General features: G+C 39.0%; 1 pseudogene; it reads left to right on the forward strand.

The window, feature by feature from the left end:
* Positions 1 to 5,432, forward strand: part of LOC112411037 (uncharacterized protein C2orf78-like) — a 21,810-nt pseudogene extending 16,378 nt beyond the window's left edge.
* Positions 5,433 to 5,895: the final 463 nt, after the last annotated feature.

Genomic DNA, 5,895 nt, shown 5'->3' on the forward strand with positions numbered 1-5,895 from the left:
AAAACACTAGGTTTAGTGAAATAAGCCAGACATAGAAGGATAAATATTGTAGATTCCACTTACACAAGGTACCTAGAATAGGTAAATTCATAGAGACAGAAAATAGAATAGAGGTTACCAAGGGCTGGTGGGAGGGATAATGGGGTTGTTACTGTTTGATGGTTAGAGTTTTTGTTGAGGATGATGAAAAAGTTTTGGTTATAGACAGCGGTGATGGTTACACAACACTGTGACTGTACTTAATGCCACTGAACTGCATATTATGCGCTGCGATGAAGAGCGTCCCCCGCTTGCCGCCAGTAGAGAAAGCCCTCGCACAGAAACGAAGACCCAACACAGCCAAAAAATAATTACTTAATTAATTAATTTTAAAAAAATGTATAGGTGTAATTACATGTTGTCTCGGAGCTGCTTCAAGATAATATGGAATGGGGTGAAACAGGTGGGGGTATAGATAAAACATGACAGCCATCAGTTGGTAAATTCAGAGAGCTGGATGAGTTCATGGGTATACAAGGAACACTCACAGTATTTTTATACTTTTGTATATGCTTAAAATCTGTGATCATTGTTTAAAAACAAGACGACACTGTAGAAAACAGTTTGGCACTTTCTCAAAGGTTAAGCGTAGAGCTGCCGTACGATCCAACAACTCTGCTACTACCTACGCTGCACATCTAACAGAACTGAAAGCAGGGATTTGAACAAATATCTGTACACCAATGATCACAGCAGCGTGATTCACAATACCTACAAGGTGGAAAACAACCAAGTGTCAATCAACCGTTGAATAACAAACTATGGTCTATATACACACAATGGGATTTTCTAAGCCAAAAAAGAAATGGCATTTCGTTACGTGCTATAACATGGATGAACCTTGAGAACACGATGTTTAGTGCAATAAGCCAGACACAGAAGGACAAATACTGCAGATTCCACTTACACGAGGTACCTAGAATAGGCCAATTCACAGAGACAGAAAATAGAATAGAGGTTACCGAGGGTTGGTGGGAGGGAAAATGGGGTTGTTACTGTTTGATGGTAACAGAGTTTTTGTTGAGGATGATGAAAAAGTTTTGGTTATAGACAGCGGTGATGGTTACACAACACTGTGACTGTACTTAATGCCACTGAACTGCATATTTATAAATAGTTAAAATAAATATGATTTATGTATATTTTACCACAATTAAAAAAAAAGGAATAATTGAGTTGAAATTTCAATTCTTCCTTGTCCAAGAGTCAGTTTCATCGTCCATAAAATTAGTAATTGTAGTTGTCTATCCTCTGAGCTTAGTGCAGGGTAAGCACTCAGTAGGAGGTATCAGTACTACTTCCACTTCAAGAGCAAAGGATTGTTGTGAAGATTAACTAAGTCAATGGATATGAAAGAACTTTCTAAATGGCAAACTGCTCTACAAATATTAACAAACATTAGGTGTTACTGTCTCCCAAGGCCATGGAACAGGTCAGAAGAAGGATAATTCTTTTGCACTGGTATGTCCTACATGGCCCAAGAGAATATATGGGTTTCTGTACTATATCAGAAGGTACTAGGAAAAGAAAGCATAAAACTTAGAGAACAATTGTCTTTTACCCTGATGCTTAAACATGCTCAGGCAACTGCTTAAAATAAGTGCTAAAGACATAATGGACATACCTTTCTTTCCTTTTAGGCTACTACTATTCTTACTAAAAGTTTACTTCAATTTCAAAATATAGAACATGGAAGCTTATAGAATTTCTTCAGCATATCTAGAGCCTACTGCCAAATACCATAGTTCAATTCATATCTTTAATCTCATTTTGAAACAGCAATTAGAAATGTGTATTTAAGGAAACCACTAGTTTCCCTTTTTGAACCCATGAAACAAGGCCAGGATTCACCTTAGCATAAAATGATAACTACTGAATTACTATCAATTATTACAGTATCAAAAAGAAGGTCATTTTCAATTACGGCTTCCATTTACCTCTGGCTTATAATAGCGGTGAGTATATGTTAAGTCAATAATCAGCCCAAGTTCTTCATTGTGTTCTTGGAGTTTGTTAAAAAAGATCCAAGGGGGAAAAACATTCTTTGGAGCAAGATTCTTTTCAAAACTCTGTCAGAAAGAATAAAATAAGAAAGCACATGTGTTTAAAATCCTTTATTATCTTATCTATTTATTCAAACCCTGTGCTGCTAACATATGAGATTCAAAGTAAAGTTTCTTCCTCTGGAGTTTACAAGCGATATTATGATCCTTTCTTCCAGAGAGATTAGATGGAAGAAAATAAGTTCACTTCTATATATTTATTTCTAGGTTTGTTTATTACATGTTGGTCTCCTAACCTGACTCTAAACTCCCAGAAGGCAGGGACCACATCAATTTTGCCTACCACTGTACTGCCAGCTCCAAGCAGAGTGCCTGAAAATAGACACAGAAATAAATACTTCTTGAATATCTACATATATGAAGGATGGCTTTCACTGCTAAAAAATTCTTTTATGTATTTGGCTTATTTATGTACTCTGTTCGATGGATCTGTTTGGTTATTCAAGTGCCAGCAACACACATTTCTTTTTAAATTAGTAGACTAGTTTTAGAGCAGTTTGAACTTCACAGCAAAACTGAGCAAAATGTACACAGTTCCCACTTATACCCTCTCTCCTTCATCCCACACAGCCTTCCCCATTATCAACATGCCATACCAGTGTGCTTCATTCGTTAGAATTCATGAACCGACACTGACACATCGTTATCAATCAAAGTCCATAGTTTATTGCATTCATGGTACAAGTAACCGCCTATTTCTTTATTTCTAGTATAGTCATCCCCAAACATTTACATACTGAGATACATATTACTTTCTTATAAATTACTTCATTCTTTATTTATAGTTAGGGCATTCCATTGGTTTTGGTTTTTTTAATTAAGATCAAAAGTAGGTTGTATTTATCTATGAATTCCATTTCTGGATAGTAAAGGAGGTATTAAAAAGTATTTGCTATAAAAAGGGAAAATGGAGTACGATGGGGTTGAGAGCCAGGGCTCTATATGGTGAATTCAGATTTCTGGAAGAATACAGCAACACACATTTCTTTTTAAATTAGTAGACTAGTTTTAGAGCAGTTTGAACTTCACAGCAAAACTGAGCAAAATGTACACAGTTCCCACTTATACCCTCTCTCCTTCATCCCACACAGCCTTCCCCATTATCAACATGCCATACCAGTGTGCTTCATTCGTTAGAATTCATGAACCAACACTGACACATCGTTATCAATCAAAGTCCATAGTTTATTGCATTCATGGTACAAGTAACCGACTATTTCTTTATTTCTAGTATAGTCATCCCCAAACATTTACATACTGAGATACATATTACTTTCTTATAAATTACTTCATTCTTTATTTATAGTTAGGGCATTCCATTGGTTTTGGTTTTTTTAATTAAGATCAAAAGTAGGTTGTATTTATCTATGAATTCCATTTCTGGATAGTAAAGGAGGTATTAAAAAGTATTTGCTATAAAAAGGGAAAATGGAGTACGATGGGGTTGAGAGCCAGGGCTCTATATGGTGAATTCAGATTTCTGGAAGAATACAGTATTAACTTTTGCTCACCTTTTTTAAAGGAAATTTGAAAGCAAGAAAACGAGTCCCAGGCATCCGGTGTTCAACTGAGAGATAGTCTTTCCACCTGTTAATATATTTTTGTTCGGAATATTTTATGTTAGGCTGTCTACCTGCATAGGATGGATGCACCTTGAAAATGGAAATCATATCCCTCTAGGGTAGGTCCCTCTTCTTTCTGCTTTGCATTTTGCTGATACACTTATTCAACCCCACCTAATAATAACCTATACTTCCCTTGTTCCTGTTTTCGCATCTTGAAAACAGATAAAAGGCAACAAAACAATGCAAAGGTCTCAACAAATAAAGAATATCTAAAACCAGAGATGGCCAGAACTTCTGCATCCCTGATAAAACCTAGCCCGGTGCTGACTACTAAGGTATCATTAATACATGCATGTTGACTGAAATAGTTTAAACTCAATTCTTCCACTTCACAGTTTATTTTCAGTCCTCATACAAAACCTGATAATAAAATTCCTTAATGCTAGGAATCACTGAAAAATATCTGAACTGACTTCTGTAAGATGAGTTAGAACTAAGGTTAATTCAGTGTATCTGAAGCATAGAAAGTGAGAGCAGTAGTGGCACAAGGTGGGGCCATAGAAGCAGAGAGGATTCTAGAGCACGCAGAGTCTTAAAGGCCAACAGTTTGTTTTCTATTCTCAAAACAATGTTATTGAGCGATGTTTATGAGCAATGTTCCAACTTGCTTTTACGGTTTCTTGTGTGAAGAATGGATTGGAAGGAAACAAGATATATGGACACTAATTAGGACCTAATTGCAACAGACAGGCAAGTTCAGTATTAGGATGTTGAGGAAGAGTTGACAGATTCAGAAGAAATTCAGGAGATAAACTGAAGCGGGCTTAATGGGGTATGAGATGGAGGAAAGGAATGCTAAACTGCAGCGGGCTTAATGGGGTATAAGATGGAGGAAAGGAATGTCTTAGGGAATTAAAGCGTTTACCGCACACATGAGCAAAGTCTCAAAATTAATCATTTGAATGTACAGAGGTAGATCTCTCAAATGACACTGGTTAGGAAGCAACAGTACGCCCTTTATAATTCCGAGAGGCAACACAAATCAACTGTTTTCGATGGAAAATTCGGCGGTACCCGTGCGTTTTTTCACGCAAACTTAGTTCCAGTTCCTCTTACTCACATTTTCTGTGCCAAAACAACACAGCTTGAGGAATTGAAGGGGATTCCATTTTGGTAATTAAGGAGTGTCCCCAACACTGACAGACAGTCCCATCTTAAAAAACAGTCCCTCTGCATTTTACCCGAGGAGCAATGGCCAGAGCCTCCCATTTAAAACGATGGGGGGAAATCAGAACCTCACACACTGTCCCTTTCAGCTACTGTGAACTGAGCTGCGAGACGACCAGTACTCCCTAGCACAGTGCGGACGGGGCAGCACACGGGGGCCACTGTGACAGGCGACAGCACAAGAGACGGAAGCGCAGGCCCAGGGGCTCTGAGCTCCAACGGCAACGCCCAGAGGCCAAGGCGTATTACCTTTCCGGGATGTGCTTTCCGCCCTTCCTCCTGGCTGACAAATGTCCGGAAAAGCCGCGACGCTGACTCCAGCGCCCTCGGGCATGATGCCACTGTCTCATGTGACCCCCCCCAAGATACCGCCCACCCAACGCCAAGAGTGCCAACGTCGCCAACCCGGCGACCCCAGTGCCAGCACAATGCCATGAACCACAGGCGGCTAGGCACAAGCCCACGCAGCTCGCGGACCTCCTACTACTGCGCATGCGCCACCGCCCGTCGAGATGACGTCATCAAGTCAGCCTACTGAGATGCTTCATTAGTAAAGAGGATTTGATGCCTGCAATTACCCTCCTTAGCAGGAGGCTGGTAGCAGAGGTCCACTAGCTCGTGTGTGTACCCTTCAGAATTCCAATCATATGGGACATGGAAAGTTGTCCCACTCTCCCACTTTTTTGTGTGGTTCTGTCAGATATTTCCCAAGTGCTTACATTCACACTTGTATCTCATATGTAAGTATTTGTACGTAACGGATATCCTGTATTTTATAGAAGAGTAGCATACTATATACATAGTCTACAATGTGTCTTGGATAGTGATTTTCACAGTCAATTTTTGCGTACATCCATTCTATTCTCTTCAATAGCTGCGTTAACATTACATAATCTATAAGACCAGTCCAATATTGATGGACTTTTAGGTGTTTTCAGTTTGAGGTATTTTTGTTTGTTTGTTTGTTTTTGTCCTCTTTTACAGATCGGCTACAATGTGAA

This window comes from Neophocaena asiaeorientalis, unplaced genomic scaffold (genome assembly GCF_003031525.2).
Source record: "Neophocaena asiaeorientalis asiaeorientalis breed wild unplaced genomic scaffold, Neophocaena_asiaeorientalis_V1.1 scaffold810, whole genome shotgun sequence".
Taxonomy (NCBI): Eukaryota; Metazoa; Chordata; class Mammalia; order Artiodactyla; family Phocoenidae; genus Neophocaena; species Neophocaena asiaeorientalis.